Source organism: Canis lupus, chromosome 4 (genome assembly GCF_011100685.1).
Source record: "Canis lupus familiaris isolate Mischka breed German Shepherd chromosome 4, alternate assembly UU_Cfam_GSD_1.0, whole genome shotgun sequence".
NCBI classification, from domain to species: Eukaryota; Metazoa; Chordata; class Mammalia; order Carnivora; family Canidae; genus Canis; species Canis lupus.
The window spans coordinates 63,526,043-63,546,697 of record NC_049225.1 but is presented as its reverse complement, the minus strand read 5'-3'; the positions used below and the strand labels follow the sequence as shown (position 1 = coordinate 63,546,697).

The 20,655-nt window shown below is 37.6% G+C and overlaps 1 long non-coding RNA gene across 1 annotated transcript in view; it reads right to left on the bottom strand.

Annotated features, from left to right (window-relative positions):
• Positions 1 to 2,442, bottom strand: part of LOC111095611 — a 107,476-nt gene extending 105,034 nt beyond the window's left edge. The window contains exon 1 of the long non-coding RNA XR_005358481.1: positions 2,373 to 2,442. This is a non-coding gene — a long non-coding RNA (uncharacterized LOC111095611). The remainder of the gene's footprint in view (positions 1 to 2,372) is intronic.
• Between the last annotated feature and the right edge of the window lie 18,213 nt (positions 2,443 to 20,655).

Sequence of the window (20,655 nt, the reverse complement as noted above, 5' to 3'; positions counted from 1 at the left end):
AAAGAAATGTAAAAAAAAAAAACAAAGTTTTGAGTTTATCCACCCTACAAGGATAAAGCAGAGGAATTCTTACTGAATGAATATTTAATCTACTCAAAAAAAAAAAAATATTCCCAGGAAATGAGGCAATCCAGGTTGCTACCAGAGAGGTCAAATAGTGATAGTTGTCTCAGTATGTCCATTCCGTCCTTTCCAGCGACTAGGCTAAAAGCAAGGGTTCCCAATCAAACAAACAGAATGGGATACCTATTTTACTTGGTATGCAGAAGCCTCCAAAAGGCTTCAAGATTCCAAAATAGCTGCATCGAAAGATCCATTGCAAAAGGCTAACGCAAATTGAAAGACACAAGAACTATCTACAAAAAGACTTGAAGGATGACAGATTATACTTTCCCCTCTAGGCTTCTTGAGTGAGTACTCACTGATGATGAGAGAACAGAGGCTAGCTGAGGAAAAATCACAAGCAGACACCCCACAATCGACCCCTTCCCCCCACCCCGACACCCAGGTGGGATATGTGTGACATTCCTCAGGTACTCCTGGCTACCCTAAAACTAAGGGAGAAGAAAAACAAATAGTTAACTTACAGAGATTATAGTCCTATAAACACGAGTTTCCCTCAGTTTACAAAATGTCTTAGTGATTTACAAGAAAAAAAAAGCGTTCTCATCAATAACCTAACTTCCAGAAGGAAATGCCTAACAATCTTTTTTTTATAATAAATTTATTTTTTATTGGTGTTCAATTTACCAACATACAGAATAACACCCAGTGCTCATCCTGTCAAGTGCCCCCCTCAGTGCCCGTCACCCATTCACCCCCATCCCCCGCCCTCCTCCCCTTCCACCACCCCTAGTTCATTTCCCAGAGTTAGGAGTCTTCATGTTCTGTCTCCCTTTCTGATATTTCCCACACATTTCTTCTCCCTTCCCTTATATTCCCTTTCACTATTATTTATTTTCCCCAAATGAATGAGAACATTTAATGTTAGTCCTTCTCCGATTGACTTACTTCACAAATACCCTCCAGTTCCATCCACATTGAAGCAAATGGTGGGTATTTGTCATTTCTAATAGCTGAGTAATATTCCATTGTATACATAGACCACATCTTCTTTATTCATTCATCTTTTGATGGACGCCGAGGCTCCTTCCACAGTTTGGCTATTGTGGACATCGCTGCTATAAACATCGGGGTGCAGGTGTCCCGGTGTTTCATTGCATCTGTATCTTTGGGGTAAATCCCCAACAGTGCAATTGCTGGGCCGTAGGGCAGTTTGGTAGCGTGGCAGGATACAAAATCAATGCCCAGAAATCAGTGGCATTTCTATACACTAACAATGAGACTGAAGAAAGAGAAATTAAGGAGTCAATCCCATTTACAGTTGCACCCAAAAGCATAAGATACCTAGGAATAAACCTAACCAAAGAGGTAAAGGATGTATACCCTAAAAACTATAGAACACTTCTGAAAGAAACTGAGGAAGACACAAAGAGATGGAAAAATATTCCATGCTCATGGATTGGCAGAATTAATATTGTGAAAATGTCAATGTTACCCAGGGCAATTTACACGTTTGATGCAATCCCTATCAAAATACCATGGACTTTCTTCAGAGAGTTAGAACAAATTATTTTAAGATTTGTGTGGAATCAGAAAAGACCCCGAATAGCCAGGGGAATTTTAAAAAAGAAAACCATATCTGGGGGCATCACAATGCCAGATCTCAGGTTGTACTACAAAGCTGTGGTCATCAAGACAGTGTGGTTCTGGCACGCCTAACAATCTTAATGCTTTACTAGAGGGAAAAACAACCTTACCTCGACAATGGCAAGGCCTCCAAAATCTTGTAGGTCCTCTTCAGCATGCAAAAATTCTTTTGAAAACCTCCCTTTTCAGTACCTCCCCCAAGTCCAAAGTACATAATCACAACCCCAGGGCAGCAGCTCTTTTATTTATAGAACATTTGTTCTAGGATTTTTAGGGTCTCCCCCATGGATGTAGGGGTCCATTATATCAACACTTTGGCCCACAGAAATTGGTGTCTCCTTTGCAATCAACCAACACACACGCACACACAAGGCTGTCCTGTGAGGTTCTGTACAACATGCTTTTCACCAACTGGTATGGCCCCATATCTACCCTCAAAGGAGGGCCCGCCCCAGGTTGAGGAGACTCCTGGGAATTCTCCCGTCACAGCTAGGAGGAATTCCCCTCCACAGCCCAAGAGAAACTGAAATTAACAACAAAAAAATGTTGCTAGATTCTGGTAGATGCCAGGACCCCGCTCTCTAAACACTGCTCGCTCAGGAGCCCTAAGACGAAATCTCGGGAGATGTGGCGGACGCCGGCGAAGGGGGGAGAATGGTTACCTGAGTCAGCTCTCCGGGATTTCTGTAGTGCCTGACGGGACGGGACGGGACGGGACGGGACGGGAAGGGAAGGGAAGGGAAGGGAAGGGAAGGGAAGGGAAGGGAAGGAAGGGAAAGGGACTTTCCTTTCCCTCTTTCCCTTTCGCCTTTGCTCACTTTCATTTCCTATTCCTTTCATTTCCCCTTTCCTTTCTTTCTCTCACCTTTCCTTTTTCACGTTGCTTTTACCTTACCTTTTATCTTTCCTTTTTCTCTATCTCTTTCTCTCCTCAAGGCAATATATTGCCTCCGGTTTGTCTCACTTCGTCTCTCAGAACTTGGCTTGGCCTTCTGCGGGCCTGTGCACTCAGGTTGTCGTTCCGGCTTCCGTTCAGGCCGGGAGCAACCATCTGCTCGGCACCAAAGGATGGCCGGACTGAAAAGTGTGCTGCACCCCAGCTGCGGCTAGATGTGGCCGGACGGAAAAGCGGGCTGCGCTGCCTCCGTGGATGAGTCTGTTCGCGCAACTGAGTCCAACATGGAGCCGACCTTGTCCTCGTTCTGAGAGCTCCAGCCACTCAGAGATTTGCATTTTTCTCGTGGTCATTTTTTTTATTCTTTACCCTATGACAGCTGCCTGTCTTCTGCCGCATTTTGCGGTTCTCCACAGGAGACTGCCACTTCGTGAAGTGTGAAACAGCGTCCTGTGTGTACCACCCAGATTGTCTTTTGACATCATTTGTTAACAGTTTTGGTGACTGACGGATTCTTTTTTTTTTTCCCCCAAAGATTCTAATTTATCTATTCATGAGAGACACACAGAAAGAGGCAGAGACACAGGCAGAGGGAGAAGCAGGCTCCACGCAGGGAGCCCGATGCTGGACTCGATCCCGGGACTCTGGGGTCACGCCCTGGGCCGAAGGGGGCGCTAAGCCGCTGAGCCACCCGGGCTGCCCTGACTAATGGATTCTAAAGCTGATTGCTCGGGCTGTGAGACAACTAGAGGCACAGGCGAGGCGCCTGCTGAATCACCCGCAAGCGTCAAGGCTCCTCTTGTCCGTATCTTCCCGGGGTTGTCGGTTAAGTCGTTGTCGGGTCTGGGCTCCACCCTTTTGTGCAGCTCTATGATCCAAGCAAACTAATATATTATTATATTATATTATATTATATTATATTATATTATATCATATCATATCATATCATATCATATATCATATCATATATTTTATGATTGTAGGTACACGTATACATAGTTCCCAGAAAGGTTCTGGGATTTCAGAAATGTTCTAGGATTTATTAAAATTCCCAAAAAAAAGCTTCTGCATCCCAGAAAGATTCAGGGGCTTATTAAAATTCCCAAAAAGGGGGATCCCTGGGTGGCTCAGCGGTTTAGCGCCTGCCTTTGGCCCAGGGCGCGATCTTGGAGGCCCAGGATGGAGTCCCTGCGTCGGGCTCCCAGCATGGAGCCTGCTTCTCCCTCCTCCTGTGTCTCTGCCTCTCTCTCTCTCTCTCTCTCTCTCTGTCTATCATAAATAGATAAAAATAAATAAATCTTTTTTAAAAATTCCCAAAAAGGTTCTGGAGTTCGAGAAACGCTCTAGTGTGGTCATATGGGAAGTCAACAATGGGTAACAGCCACTATGGGACTCACAACGTAGAAATTTCGTGTCGCTCCTTCCTTTCCAAAGCCAGACTTTGTGAATTTAGTTCTGCGGTGCCCATTGGTTATCAATGACTTCTCTCCCAGGGATAGTTGTCGCCTTCTTGTTTGTCTTGTCTTGTGTCTGAGACCTTGGCTTTCTGCTGCCTGGGGCCTGAAGTTTGTCAGTTCTTGCCTACACAGGCAGCTTAACTATGAGGTTGGTGGTACAAAATTATTGCCAGACAGAAATGTGGGTTGCACTCCATTTGTGCCTAGGATCCTATGGACTGTTGTCAGCTCTCTGGAAAATTGGCTTTCTTTTGATTGTCTTTGAGAATGGCTCTCGATCTTGGGAAGATGCACCCTTTTTTGAGGATACTTCTTTCATCCAGGGCGTCATTCAGTACCGCCCAGTTCTCCTCCGTTTACAGTTAGTTAAAGGTCACACGACTAGGCCTGGGCAATAGGCTGTGGGTGGAAGAGACATGAATTCCAAGGTAAAGCATAGAAAAGAAGAGGCAAGACCACCTTAGCTCTTCTGATGCATCAACTAAGAAGGCCCACAGATTTGGGGTGATCCATTACAATCGTACTATGTATAGGGAGAGGCAGGTGTGGGGAGACAGAGAAAGGGAGGAGGCCTTCTCATGTGTAACTAGTTGCTCTGGATAGTTATTTTGTCTGATAACCGACTTTGCATGAATAAGAAGTCACCTGCCATGGTAAGCAACTTATTTGGAGGCTTGTCTAAGACAGCAACAGAATCTAGCCTCTTCTGATATAATAGCTAATTGTGTAAAATGATCTGCATGACCAATTTTTAAATAAATAAATTCCCCCTCAGTACTGGGTGAAGGCCAACAAGGCCATTTCCAGTTATGTGAAGTTTATTTGGCCAAGCTAAACTAATGTTAAAATACTAGTGAATTGAATCTACACAAATTCTAAAACACAATCTCAAAATAAGATTTTAGAAAGTCTCATACATTCATTATAACCCTCTACAGTATGTCAATCAAAACATTTAATACTATTTTTTGCCAACATTTAACAAAGGAGGAAATGATCAGGATTTTTAATTTTCTGAAACATTTCTTATAAAGGATGAAAATTTCCTTCATAAAGAAGAGAATACAGAATAAGGGTGACATTTGTCATATTGAATAGCATTACAGGGTTTGCTTCTGGGCAAATTCCAAGTTTGGACTAGGAGCCTATTTGGTGCTAATAGCAGAGTAAAAGCCTAGCAGAAGCCTGTAACTTTTTACACAGGGTTTCTAAATGCCTACCATTTCATCATACTGTGTAGTATATGCTAAGTTTCTCTTCAGTAATGCTCATAATAGGAAGGTAAAAGTCAAAGGCCAGGGTTGGGTGGAGAGGTGATCCCCGGCCATCAGATATCTTACTATCAATTCCAGTTTCCTTAAGGGGTTTAAAACTGACATTCTGTTCAAAGGTTTAAGCATTTATGACAGCTTTGGGCAGGAGAAAGTAGACTTTCTGCTCTAATATTATAATAGCTCTTGTGTTGTAGTGAGATGTACTCACATGAAATCTGGATCTAGTGGGATATAATTCCCAGCGTGGAGACTTTACAATGACTATGTCTAGCCTACCAGACTTATAATACATGGTTTTCAATATTTAGAAATAATCTTTTCCCCATCTTTCACAGTGATGGCTTTATTTTTTTGTTTCTTTTGTTTTAAATGAAAGCAAGTATAGTTGCCTTTCTGAAATGTCTTAACACTGCTTAAGGAATTGGTGAATGGTGAAGGTCTGAATATGAAGATAATAAACATGTTTATATATTCTAAAATGTTATTTTTTTATTCTAAAAGAGTTATTCTGAATTTTCATTAAAATATAAGACTCTTTATAAATAGATTGAATACAATATACCTACTTAATTATTTGCATTTGCTTTCATGGAGTTTTATTATTTTAAATACAAATTATTATATACTTAGAGCTATGTTTCTGCTTTGATTTAATAATTATAAGCAAGAGACAGGCATTTAATGATGTCATATTTTATGATTAAATCTGTACTTCCCTGATAAATATCAAAGCTAGAAAGGAGAGCAGATATTTATAGAATTATAGCTAATCTTAAAACAAAGGTTTATATATATAAATATGATACCAGTTGGGAAAATTTAACTTTCTCCAGTAACTGGTGTAACCTGCAAGAATAAAGTAGTGTTAAATTATAAACCCTTGTCTGATAGTCTGTTAAATCTGTATGGTTTATAATCACAGAAATGTTTGCAAGACAGAACGAATAAACAAAAAGCATGTAAGAAATAATGTCATTATAGAAAGCTGTACCTGTAAGTTATAAGATGAATTAGTTCCGGAAATCTAATATACAGCATGGTGATTATAGTTAATAATACTATATTACCATATAATATACATAAAATTTGCTAAAGGAATAGATCTTGAGTGTTCTCAACAACAGGAAGAAAGAAAGGAAGAGAAAAAAGAGAGAAAGGCGAAAGAAAGAAAGAAAGAAAGAAAGAAAGAAAGAAAGAAAGAAAGAAAGAAAGAAAGAAAGAAAGAAAAAGAAAGAAAGAAAGAAAGAAGAAAGAAAGAAAGCTATGAAGTAATAGAAGTGTGGTTAACTTGACTGTAGTAATTATTTCACAATGTATACATATATTAAATCTTGAGATTTTACACCTATAAAAATTAATGTTGTATATGTGCTTTTGTGAATCATACATCAATAAAGCTGGAAAAATTAAACTGAAATAAAAGAAGGTATGTATATCATGAACATTTATAAGTTTCATTTGTTTTGAAAAGTAAATTCCTTTTTTTTAAAGATTTTATTCTTATAAAAGAATAAAATGAGAGATACACAGAGAGAGGCAGAGACACAGGCAGAGGGAGAAGCAGACTCCATGCAGGGAACCCCACGTGGGACTCAATCCGGGGTCTCCAGGATTACGCCCTAAATCAAAGGCAGGGATCAATTCCAGATCCCGGGATCACGCCCTGCCTTCAGCTCAGGATGTAATCCTGGAGACCCCGGATTGGGTGCCACATCAGGCTCCCTGCTGGAAGCATGGAGCCTGCTTCTCCCTCTGCCTGTGTCTCTGCCTCTCTCTCTCTCTCTCTCTGTATGTGTCTCTCAAGATTAAATAAATAAAATCTTTTAAAAAAAAGTTTTTATTTAATAAGCTTAAAAAATGGTCATCTGTTTAAATCAGGCTATTTGACAGGACAGTCAGTATAACCTTTGTAAAGGTGTTTACTAGAAGTAAATATATTTGAATAAATGCATACAGTGACTATATCAAATCAGGAAATTGAAAGCAGAACAGAAAGAAAGATGTGGCTCATAAAAAGTGCAAAAATTATTATAAGCCACTTTTTCAAGCATTTAACTAGTTCCGAGACACTAGGCAAAACTCTTTATGAAAATCATCATTTAATCCTTACCCTGTGAATAAGGTACTAGTAATCATATTTTACAGCTGATATTTATAAAGCGCAATGCATTTTTTAAAATAATATATGTTACTTGTTTCTCATCATCATACTATAAAGCAGGTGCAATCACTTCATGAGGAATCTGAGAGCCATTTAGCCAGTTCATTTACCCACAATTGCTACTCTCCAAACAGAGGACTTTGCACCAACATCTCACATTGTTATTTCCATCAAATAAAAAATAATTCAAGAGCTGAAATCCTGGTGACCAAATAGGTCCCTGTGATTACTCATCATATTGAATTTAGTGGTAATTCAGCTTCTAGTCCACAGGACTTAAATTGCTTTTTTTTTTCTTGAGTCCAGTTACTATGTGATAATATAAAAAAATCATTAGTCAATAAGTGAGAAAATACAGATTTGCATCTAATAATCTCTAGCGATATACACTAATTAAGGAAGCAGTATAGGGGGATGCCTGAGTGGCTCAGCAGTTTAGTGCCTGCCTTTGGCCAGAGGCATGATCCTGGAGTCCCTGGATTGAGTCCCTGCATGGAGCCTGCCTGGTCTCTGCCTCTCTCTCAGTCTGTGTCTCTCATGAATAAATAATTAAATCTTAAAAAAAAAAAAAAAGAAAAGAAAAGGAAGCAGTGTAGGGATCAAGAGCCTGAGCTCCAGGGTCAGAATCCCAGTCTGTGTGACCTTAGGAGTAACTTACTTGGCTGAATTTCAGTTTTAATAATACCTATATCATAGGGTTCCTACAAGGATTAAAAGGATTAATCTATTCAAAGAACTTAGAACAGTGCTTAGCCCAAGCAGTTTCTTAGTAATTCTTAAGCACCATGCAAGTAGGTGGACATATCAATACATGTGCTCAGCTTCTGCTCTCAAGGATATTAGTACGAAGGATTGAGTTATAAAACAATTTCTTGAAACTGAGTGGTTAAAAGTACTAGTGCTTCAAAGACACCATGAAGAAAATGAAAAGATAATCCACAGACTGGGAGAAAATATTTCAAATCATATACCTGATGAAAGGTTTGTATTTAGAATATGTAAAGAACTCTGGCAACTTTATAATAAGAAGACAAACAGCTCATAAAATGAGCAAAGGTTTAAAGAGATATCTTACCAAAGAATGCCTAATAAGAACATGAAAATAGGGATGCCTGAGCATCTACCTTCAGCTCAGGGCATGATCCCGGGGTGCAGGATCAACTCCCTCGTTGGGCACCTTGCAGAGAGCCTGCTTCTCCCTCTGCCAGTGTCTCTGCCTCTCTCTCTGTCTCTCTCTGTGTGCCTCTCATGAACAAATAAGTAAAATCTTTTTTAAAAACATGAAAATAATGTTCAACAACATTATCCATTAAGGAAATGAATATTTAAACCACAGTGACATACTACTTCACACCTACTAAAAGAGTTATAATTAAAAGACAGACTAAAAACTATTGTCAAGGATGCAAAAACTGAAATTGTCATGCATTTCTTGTGGAAATATAAAATTATGCAGCCATTTTGCAAAAAACAATTTGACAGTTTCTTACAAAGTTAAACATAAACTTACCATATAACCCAACAATTCAAATCCTAGGTATCTATCCAAGAGAAATGAAAACTCATATCAACTCAAAGTTTGTATGTAAATGTTCATAGCAGTATTATTCACAGTAGCGTCAAAGTGGAAATAAATGTCCATCATCTGGTGAGTTGATAAAAAAAATGTGGTATACTTATTAATGGGATACTCTACAGCAATAAAAAAGAATGAACTACTCATATACACTACAACATGAGTGAACACTAAAAAATGTTAAGTAAAAGAAGAGAGATGCAAAAAGCTTCATCTTGAATATGAAGTACAGAGGAGAGAAGTCAAATATGTAGAGACAGAAAGAGATCAGTCTAGACTGGAGGTATGTCCAGAAATTGGCAAAAAATGTAACAAAGAATTTTGGTGGGGGAGGATGGTAGAAACATTCTAAGCTGCATTGCAGTGATTATTGCACCTCTCTATAATCTACTAAAAATCATTGAATTGTATACTTACAAAGTGTGAAGGTAAGGTATGCCACATAAACACAAAAATCTGTAAGAAATGTGCAAAGTTATATGTAGGTTAGAAAAAGTAGGATATTTAGAAAAGCATTGAAGCATATCATCTCACCCTATCAGGCTTTTTGCACAGGATGGTACCAGCACTGATAGTACAAGTGACCAAGAATCAGCAGCTGGATTGGAAGAAGGAAATCTAGTCAAGGAGACAGCATGAGCAATGGCATGAGGATTGGAAATGAATGTCCTAAGACACATGGATTTTGAGGCCAGAGATAAACCAGAGACCAGAGAAATCACCAGAATATGGTGTGAAATGCTAACTATTGGGAGTTTGCATCTTGGAATGTTAGGTGAACAGAGGGATAATGAAGTTATTTTTCTTTTCTTTGTATTAAGTTTGAAAGTGGATATATTAATAATGAGACCAAAGAAAGCCAACTCTGCCTTCAAATGACCCTCATGTTGGAAAGGTTAGTGCTATACTAAGGACTCAAACACATACTGTCTGCAGCCAAGGTACTTGTATATCCTAATCACAAATTAATAAAGAGCTGAGGCCTTATCCTTAGCTTATATGACTTTATTTTTTTGTGTTGCAAGAACTACCAAATCAAAACAGCATTATTTATATACTAAAACGTGAGAAATGACTACCAATATGTTGACATTATAAGAATTTTTTATAGGTATTTGGAAAATCTTGGTGAATATAGTAATGGTCTTTCAAATAACACTTTCTTGCTGCATTTATTACCTAGAGTAATAATTCAAAATTTTTTTGAGATATGCCAAAAATAACTCCCTAAGTAGAGGCCTTTGGGACATTTTCCCTGGCCCTATTATTTCACCAAAGACCTTGTAAGAACTGACAGACCACCAAGAATCTTGGAGAATATTTGTTTTTACTATTGTTGCTGTGTTTCTAGTTCCCCAAAATATATCTGTCAAATAAATATGGTCCCCTCAGTGCAGTGGATTTTTGTTGGATACATGTTTAAATTAGAATGTATAAGAAATTTTCTGCCTTCTTCCTAATAAGATGAAAGTACTTTTGAAAAGGCATAAGGTGACTGATACATTTACTTCAGTAATACAATAAATAAGTCTTGATCATCTTCTGTGTACCACCTCTCAAGCCTCCCATGAGATCCTAGTATGATAAATAAAAACGATCCCTAAGACTTGGCCCATCAGTCTGTTTCCCTACTGGAGTTTAGCTGCAGTAAAAGGAGTCAGGAAATGGAAGGACTGACACTAAACTATGACAAAATGTGGTAAGACACTCAGTGCCATGGACCTGAATTCTAGAAGTGTGTCATAGAGTGTCAAATGCAGGAAGGACTAATTTTACTTAGAGTAGGTCAAAGAGGGCATCAAGGAATAGATGCTATTTGAGTTGGGCCTTAAGTAATTAAGACCCTGGAGATAGGGAATAAAGGCAGAACACATATGCCTGCAGTCACTGTATATTTGGCACAGAAGTCATTCTCAAGAAGCAGTAATGATATATTCTCCCTAAAACTTCTTTCAAAGACCCTCCACGTTGTAACAGTTTCTGTCACTCCCATCCTTCCCCCTTGACACTCATCTTTATGCACACATTTTCAACTTCGTTACTGTACGCACTAGACTCTGAAGACTTTCTCTGAGCTCAGGAACACATTAGGCCTACAACCACAATGAGCAGGAATGCCAACTCAGTCCCACCAATAGCCCTCAACCCTAAGCTGAATTCCACTTGAGGGATAGAAGCTCAGTCATCCGCAGAACCTATTCATTAATGGATTCTGTATATTGACTTCCTTCCTCTTCCTCTCCTCCTTCCCTATACTCCTACCAGTGCTTCCTTTGATCATCACCTGTTTGAGTTACCAATCATCATGTAACAAATTACCTCAGAATATAGTGGCTTAAAATAACAACCATTTTGTTTTGCACACAATTTTGTAGATCAGAAATTCAAGCAGGACCCCATTGGATGGTTCTTCGGTTTTGACTGAGCCCAATCAGTAGTCAGCTCATGGATTGGCTGGTCTATGGTAACTGAGATGGTTCCACTTACATGCTTGATGAATTGGCAGGGATGACTGAAAGGCTGGACTTAGCAGAGACTGTCAACTAAAATGCCAACTTTCGGTCTCTCCAACATCATGGTCTCCGGATATTCAGGCTTCTTACCTGACATTATAGGGCTCCCAGAGGGAGTGCTCCAAGATTCAGCTAGTGGAAGCTGACAATCTCTTAATATCTGGGCTCAGAAATTTACACAGAGTTACATCTGCAATATTGAGTTGACAAAGAAAACACCCTGATTCCAGAGGGCAGGACATGGACCACATCTAGAAATGATACGGCAACAAAAATTCTAGGACAGCACAACCTGAAACATGACTGTTTGAATTATGCAGTGTATTAAGTACTAGCGTTCACAATTCACCTAATAGTCATATACTATCCTGTTTGAAAGCATGTGGGCAAGCAAGCATGGAGATGGAAATTATACACCTCTCAGAGAAATCCTGCTCAGTGGGGGAGATCCTACTCCTTTATAATCCCACGCCAACCCTCTTGAGGAGAAAATCCACACCTGTTTCCTAATGCACCCATTAGCATGCCAGCACCTTGCCCCAACCATGGGCCAGGCACGTCCTCAGGTCATTTTTCTCATGAGTCAACTGGTAGCCTTAAGAAACTCAATTCTCATTTCTACCTCAACTGTGCAGCTGACCTTATCATCTCATCTTGGGGAAGCCATTTGTCTTAGCTTATGATTGCTATCAGGTGAGTTATCTAGGGTGTGGGGAAATGGATGGGAGTATAGGCAGATTTGTTCAGAGCTTGTCTAGGCAGGGCTCAGCTAAGTTAGATTGTTTCAAATATGTAATAATATTTTAACTTGATTTTTCTTTGTTTTTTTTTTCCTTCTTGTGTTTTTACATGAAGGAAGAGTGACTTCACACAAAGGGACTTTAAGGCTGGCAGAGGCCTCATGCTATGTCTTATTGGGGGTATTGTTAATATCACTTGAGTGAAAATTGTCAATAGCTTCACTCTAGATTCCTAAAGATCTAGGAATTCTGTGTTTTGTTTCTAAGTCATTAGCTAAGTAAGTGTCTTCTAGAAAATAAGTCTTAGACAATTAAGTTTCTTATAACACATTTCTTCTAATCCTGCTATCCATCTCACAGGGTTGTGAAAAGATTAAATGAAGTAAGATAAGAAGTGACGTGAAAACCAGAAGGCACCTTTTCTTGAGAGCAAAGATCAATGCTGTGCCTGAGTCATACTAAATATGCAGTAGCTATTTGTTGAAATGAATAAATGCATTGTCATTAGTTCTGCAAAAACAAAATAATAGTAGCTTGTGAAATTATACAGAGAAGATGCTTTGATCTCATAGAATAAAAACCAGCAAGTAATTAGAACCAGTAAGAAGTATTATCAATTGTCCTAAAATCACAAGTTCAAAGAAATTGCGACTATACCACTTAGAAAAATACAAAGAATCCTTGCATAGTACGTTTCAAAGAAGGAAAATTTTGGTTGCATTGGAAAGAGGAAGTAGTGAGGAGAGAGAATTTTTCTGTGAACCAGATGGATTATTTTTTAGCTCTTAGGAAATACTGTAGCCAGCCACCATAAAAGCCTCTGGCTGAGATGTTTAAAGGTGAGCAGTTCCAGCCTTCAACCAGGCAGTCTGGGGGAGGGGTGAGTCACTGTGCAAAAAGAACAGGGAGTCATGTGGTCCAACTGTAAAATAGAAAAATTGCATGTAATTATTTTACAAGCAGAGTGCGATGATGTGAAAGGAAGAACTAATGATGATGCACTCAGCTTGTTAGAGGCTTTTCCTTCTGGGGAGCTCAAGGTTACAAGAAGTGCTGCTCACTGGAATTTTTTTCTTCCCTTCCCCTGGATACATAATGCTACAATAAAGCCTGCACACAGGGGGTTAATGCTGCAAGGATGTTTTTAAATAATTTCTGTGACCAAAGCCGGAGATACAAGCCTAGCAATAATTCTCCCTGACTTCAAGCATCCTGTATTGATTGATTAATTATTCCACCAATGAACTAACAGGTATTGACCTTATCTGGTTGAGTAGCATTTAGCCAAAAGTCAGTAATCTACATCGATCACTTAATGGAACATCAAAGCTCAGCATTCTGACAGGTTTGTGTCATTCAGCAAAAATCTGTCTATGTTTTGCTGATACCTTGACCTTTTGTATCAAGCAGTCTTTTTACAGAAAACGAAAAGCAATGACAAAATTAAATCTTGGAAATAATGTTTTGTTATGTAAAAGGAATCTCTTCTTGGAATACTGCAAATAGCTTCTTTTAAGATCTCATTGAGGGGTTTCTTTGCAAATTGAAAAGCTGTTTTCTGCATACTTGCAATGGATGGTATTCTGCTGAAGCGTGAAATTATCAAAACAACGAACTCTGAGATAATTAACACTATAGCAAAGCTTCACAGAGATAACACTGAATAAGTCAGATTCTCTAGGGAGAGGCTCATGTGAAGAAAACTTGGGCCAGTGAATCAGAATGGGCAGGATGGGGTACTATCTGCCCTTGCCCATTCTGAGTTCCAGAATCCTGATTCAAATACTTAGACAAATGCATTGATCCAATCAAATATCTATATATCTACCCCAAAGATGAGAAGTTTGTTATAAAAACAGAAGGATCGGTTGATAATATCTAAACCCACTTTTACAGTGAGAATTATATACTTTGATATCATATCTATGAACAATGATTATGACGATAGAGTCTTAGTACAGTTCCATTTCTTCCTCTCTAAGGAATTAGTTATGAAACCAACAAGCATGGCTCAGGCAGTGGTCTCTAGGATAGCTCCTCTTGAATCTTCTGTGACTCCAGTACTAATGTTGTCCCACTAGGCCTGGCTATATAAGGATGCCCACTTTTTGCTTCAGAAGCCTTATTTTTAATTATTGCTCATGCACTTAAGTATAGTTACTGAGTACTAAGGTTTGCCATCTAGGAAGATTCTGCTACCTTCTAATATGTTAAGATGGTAGTATCTTCCCAGACAGAGCTGTATCACAGTGCAATATACTCTTTCTGCATCTCTGCTTCTAGAGGCTGCTTTCCGTCTGGAGCATTCAGCTTCTAATACTGCTATGGTCCTTGCTAAGTAGTGAGCCTACTGGGTTTAAAGCTTTTTTAAAGGAAGCAGCTATTCTGCTTGGAGTCTCACTTAAAATGCTTCTCACAATTGACAAGCGCCATTTTAATTCATCAGTTGCAGTGCTCAATATCCCTTTCTGTTTGCATTTGAAGACAAGCCATGCACAGTGGCTCCACTGCAGTTTGATAAGCTTGATTTGTGCCCATGACTTACTAATTAGCTAAACCTTAGAATTTCCCTTTACCCATAATGTTTTTCAATGAGTGTTGACTATTTTCCACAACTAAGCTAATAAGTAGTATCTATCATAAAATGGTAAACAGATTTCAGCCTGAGTTCTTATCTTTCCAGTCTTCTGTTTTCATTACTCTGCAAAAAAATAATAGTAGCTTTAAAATTATACAGAAAAGATGCTTTGATCTCATAGAATAAAAACCAGCAAGTAATTAGAACCAGTTAAGTAATTAACTTTAGCAAGAAGTATTATCAATTGCACCAGACTCATAAGTTTGAAGTTCTATTTATTATTTCTGTATCACTCAGTCATGTGTCATCTATTTATTCTATTTATCTGTTCAATTTATTATTTCTGTGACACTAAGTCCTGTGTCATCAGTGTCATTATCAACAAAATACAGGAGTTAGAATAAATTTAAGTTCCAATCTATCACAGTTTATTATGCTTTTTTGAATATTAATAACTGATTTCAGAATATGTTGATAGGAAAGTTCACCAAAAGAGAAATCTAATATACTGAAGTATATTTTCTCTAAGCTAAAATGATATCAGAAAAGCTATGAATAGGAAAAACACTGCCCTAACCTTAAATGACCACATGGAGTGATTTGATTGATTACTATATAAAGTTCAATGCCTTTTGAACTGAAAGTTGGTTTCATTGAGAATATAACCTAATGGGCACAGCTCAAGTGTCAGAATCATAAAGAAAAAGAAAAAGAGAAGGGGTAAGACATCTAGGATCTCTGAAGAAGGAAAGAGAACTCAGACTTTCATGTGGGCCTCATGTTCTTTTGTGATTCATCAACAATGACAAGGTTCAGAAAATTATTAAAAATCTTAAATGGATAGTTCTTACATTATATTTATGTCCCCTTTAAATATGAAATGATTAAATCAAGATGGCTAGAAAAAAACGTCCATCTTTTGTTATGATTTTGTAGAGTGTATGATGTATTTTGTCTAAAAATAGTTTTTTCTTTTGGCCAAGGCACACATGTTAATACTGTTGACTGACTTTTTAGTCACTTGTTTGGATCTTATGTTGATTTTGTATAAACTGGGGAATTTTGTCTCCTTATGTATTTTGCTCCACAATATAAACCAGTGAATTGAATTTATATTATTGCTTATTTATCTTCACTAATATGCATAGGGCCCCTATATGCTAAATGGAAGATACATCATTCTCCCAGAGAAATAAAGATAAAATTTATTTTTTCAAAAGCACTAACCAAAAAAAAAAAAAAAAAAGTACTAACCCTTGAATTTCATAATTTGAATAAGAAAAGCATGTATCTTCTTGACAAAACAAATTGGCAGAATAAACAGCCATGAAATTGGGTTGAACTTGCTTCAGGCAGCTTGGGAAACAAGTGAATTAAACATAGTCAGCTGAACTAAATTAGATCAACTCCTACTAATTGTTAAATTTCTACGAGTTCATTCATTAAGGAAAATGAGGAAAAAGGAATCTAAATACATGAAGTTCAATGAAGAAAATACACACTTTTGCCTAACACAAGAGACATTACTTGAGTTCAGGATTTCCCAAATGTTTTGGTATCAGGACACTTTTATACTCTTAATAATTATTGAGGACTCCAAAGAGCTTTGTTTTTTGTGGGTTCTCTCAACGGATATATATATATTTTTAAAGATGTTATTTATTAATGAGAGACACAGAGAGAGAGACAGAGAGACAGAGAGAGAGAAAGAGGCAGAGGGAGAAGCAGGCTCCATGCAGGGAGCCCGACGCGGGACTCGATCCCGGGTCTCCAGGATCAGGCCCTGGGCTGAAGGCAGCACTAAACCGCTGAGGCACCTGGGCTGCCCACTGAATGGATATTTACCACATTAAAAATTAAAACTGAAACATTTAAAGAAATTATGCATTAGCTTAATTTTAAATGATAAACATTTTACATGTAATTTTTTTAAGAAACATAATTATACTTTTCAAAAAAAATAATGAAAAGAATGTTTTACCTTTTTTTCAAATTTAATGTGTCTAAACTGAAGATAGCTGGAATCTGCCTTTACATTTAATCTGCTGCAGGATGTTATTTTGGTTGAAGTAAGTGACGAAAATCAGATCTCACAAGGATTTGTAGTTGGAAAAGGGAGAAGTATTTTAATAGATTTTTCACATAATTGTCTATGTTCTTTCTTAGTACTATAGCAAAACTCAATGAGTGGTAGTTTCCTAAAGATTCATTGTTATGTGGACTCTGTAATCATATTATTGAACTTTTTTGTACCTAATTCCATTAAAATTCTTTATCATCCATATGGAATTTTTTATTATGTATGGCATTTTGTATGAAATTTTTACACATAAGTGATTTTTAATAGACCTTATCTTTTGGAACAGTTTGAGGTTCACAGGAGAATTAAGCAAAAAACTGTGTTCCCATTTACAGTTGACCCTTGAACAAGATGAGTTTGAGCTGCTCGGGTCCATTTATATGAGAGTGTTTTCAGTAAATACAGTACTATAAATATATCTTCTCTTCCTTATGATTTTCTGAATAATATTTTCTTTTCTCTAGCTTACTTTGTTGTAAGAATGCAGTATATAATATATATAACACCCAAAATATATGTCAAGTAAGTGATTATGTTATCAAGAAGGCAGTCAGTCAACAGCAGGAGTAGTTAAGTTTTGGAGGAGTCGAGAGTTATACACAGATTTTCAAATGCTCAGGGCTTCAGCACCCCTAACCCATATTTTGTTCAAATCATCTGTATGTCCTGCCCTAAACAATCATAGTGTCCCCAACTATCAACATCCTGCACCAGAGTAGTATGTGTTACAATCGATGTACTCACATTGTCACATCATTATCATGCAAAGTCCATCATTTACATTAAGGTTTATTCTTGGTGTTCTACATTTTACATTTTGACAAACAGTGACATGAATCTACCATTATAGTATCCTACAAAGTAGTTTCATTGTCCTGAAAATCCCCTTTGCTCTGCCTATTCATCCCCCTCCCCTACAACCTCTGACAACCACTGATCTTTTTACTGTCTTCATAAGTTTTGCCTTTTCCAGAATGCTATAAAATTGGAATCATATTATTTATAGCCTTTTCAGATTGATTTATTTCACGTAGTAATATGCATTTGAGTCCCTCCATGTCTTTTAATGTCCTGATAGCTCATTTCTTTTTATCGTTAGATAGTATCCCATTGCATAGATGGACCATAGCTTATTTATCCATTCACCTACTGAAGGACATCTTAGTTGCCTCCCAAGTTTTGGCAACTAGGAAAAAAGCTGCTGTAAATATCCAAATGCAGCCTTTTATGTGAACAAAAATTTTCAACTACTTTGGGTTAATACCATGAAGAGCAATTACTAAATCAAAGGGTAACTAACAGGAGCGCCTGGGTGGTGCAGTCATTTAAATGACTGATTCTTGGTTTCCACAGATCAGGTAGTGATCTCAGGGTCCTGAGAACAAGCCCTGTGTTGGGCTTTGTGCTCAGCATGGTGTCTGTTTAAGATTCTCTCTCTCATTCTGCCCCTTCAGTCTGTGTGCACCTTCTCCCTCTCTCAAAAATACATTTTTAAAAAGAACAACAAAAACAGGGGTACCTGGGTGGCTTAGTCAGGTAAGTGTCTGCCTTGGGCTCAGGTCATGATCTGAGGATCCTGGGATAGAGCTCCACATCCATCTCTCTGCTCAGCAGGGAGTCTGCTTCTCCCTTTTCCTCTGCCTCTACCCCCAACTCATGCTCGCTCACTTTCTCTCTCTCAAATGAATAAAAATCTTTTTTGAAAAAAAGGACAACAAAAACAAAACACAAAAAACAAAGCATAATTAAACATTGGTCAGTTCTGTAAGGAACTGCCATATTGTCTTCCAGAGTGGCTGCACCATTTCACATTCCCACAGTTACGAATGAGAGTTCCTGTTGCTTCACATCCTTGCCAATATTTGTGAGTGCTTTGGATTTTCATCAACATATGTGTGTAGAGGTATCTGATTACTTTAATTTGCAATTCCGTACTGGCATGTGACATAAGCATCTTTTCATATACTTACTTACCATCTCTATATACTCTTTAATGAGGTGCATACATGACTTTTTACATCATGAATTTGTAAGTTAGAGGATATTGGCTCCCTGAGCCATACAGATCTTCCAAATATTGACACATTTCATTATATCAGTTTCATCAGATAAATTTTCACATACTGTCAAGCTCATTCTGACAAATATAAGGCACTCAAAATTCTAGTTTCCTTTCAATGTTCATATTTTATCATTGGCAACATATACCATCAGTTATTTCCTCTAATAGGATCATCTAATTCACTTTCTGGAAAGTATGTGTCAGATACTTAAATCTAAATAACCATAGTCTGTCATTAATCCTTTAGACTAAAAATAGTGCTTTGGGGAGGAAATAAACCATCTAGTTGAGCTCTCTTCCCCACTAACTGTAAAAATGCTTTTCCTTGAGACAACCATCATATTTCTATATGCAGCAAAACCTGTTTTACACATACTTCCCACTTTGGCAAATAGAGTATTAAAAAGACACATGGCCAATGGTCAAAATTCAATAAAATTAATTTTTACACTTCATCATTTGTAAGTTGAATTTTTTTTCTCTAATTGTGAGTGTATGGCAATGAAAACTATACTGACAATAGTATAGTTTTATCTAAATGCTTTGGTTTTGTACTAAGGAGCCATTTTACCCACTCAATTTTGTGCCATGCCACAGTGAAAGGTAAATAATATATTGGTATTATTATACAAATAATTTTGAATTTTGGACCCACTTCCCCCCCAAAAATCTTAAGAGCCCCTAGAGTTTCATGAACAAGCTTAAAAAACTGCAGCAGTGTGTTTTTACCTGCTGGGTTCAGGAGTCTTGAGGAATTACTAAAATTTGTTCATCCTCATTCCAGACAAATGTACCTATACAAAAAACTTTGTATATGGTTTTAGGGGCTCATGGACAACTCAGAGCCATTTATGGACAATTAGATATAATTAATGAGCCCTACTTAACACACATGTCTTATATCAGTTGCCTATGTAGAATTTTCTATCACAAAACTCTGAGAACCTTTAAAATATAAGTGCCTATTTTCAAATATGAGATTCTAGTGTTCAGGAATCATGTGCTACACACAATGTCGTAAATAATTAAAGGGAAATCATTTAAATAATAATAATGATGTTTCTATAACCAAAGTTTACAAATGCAATTTATAAAAATCCCTAGTTCTGTCTCATTAATGTCTTCACTATTAGAAGAACTAAAATTATTTATAAAGATTGTTTAAATTTCGATGTGCTTGACCTTAAATGAACTGGCTAGATGTTTATTTTTTGGTGACTTCGGGCTTTTTTGTTTTTTTTTTTTTTTTCCCACCATACTCACAGACAAGGAGTATAAATAAGGGTTTTCTAAATATGAGCTCATTGGTGCCAATGAAATCAGAAGAGTATCCTGGTTTATACACAACTTCAACTCAGTTTCAAAGATAATCACAGAAGAATAGCCACACTGATGCTGTACCCCTGGATCCAGTGATATAGTAGACCATTATTGGTATCTGCAATTTTTAAAAACTGTCAGTTTGGTACTATTTTTCTCAGACATATAGACACACATACTCACACATTAATAGATGCATTTTCTGGGGAAAGGGAAAGTAGCCTTTTAGTACCTCATTGCACATAAACTGGGCTTTATGTACAGAAAGTTACTTTACATGGATAATAAA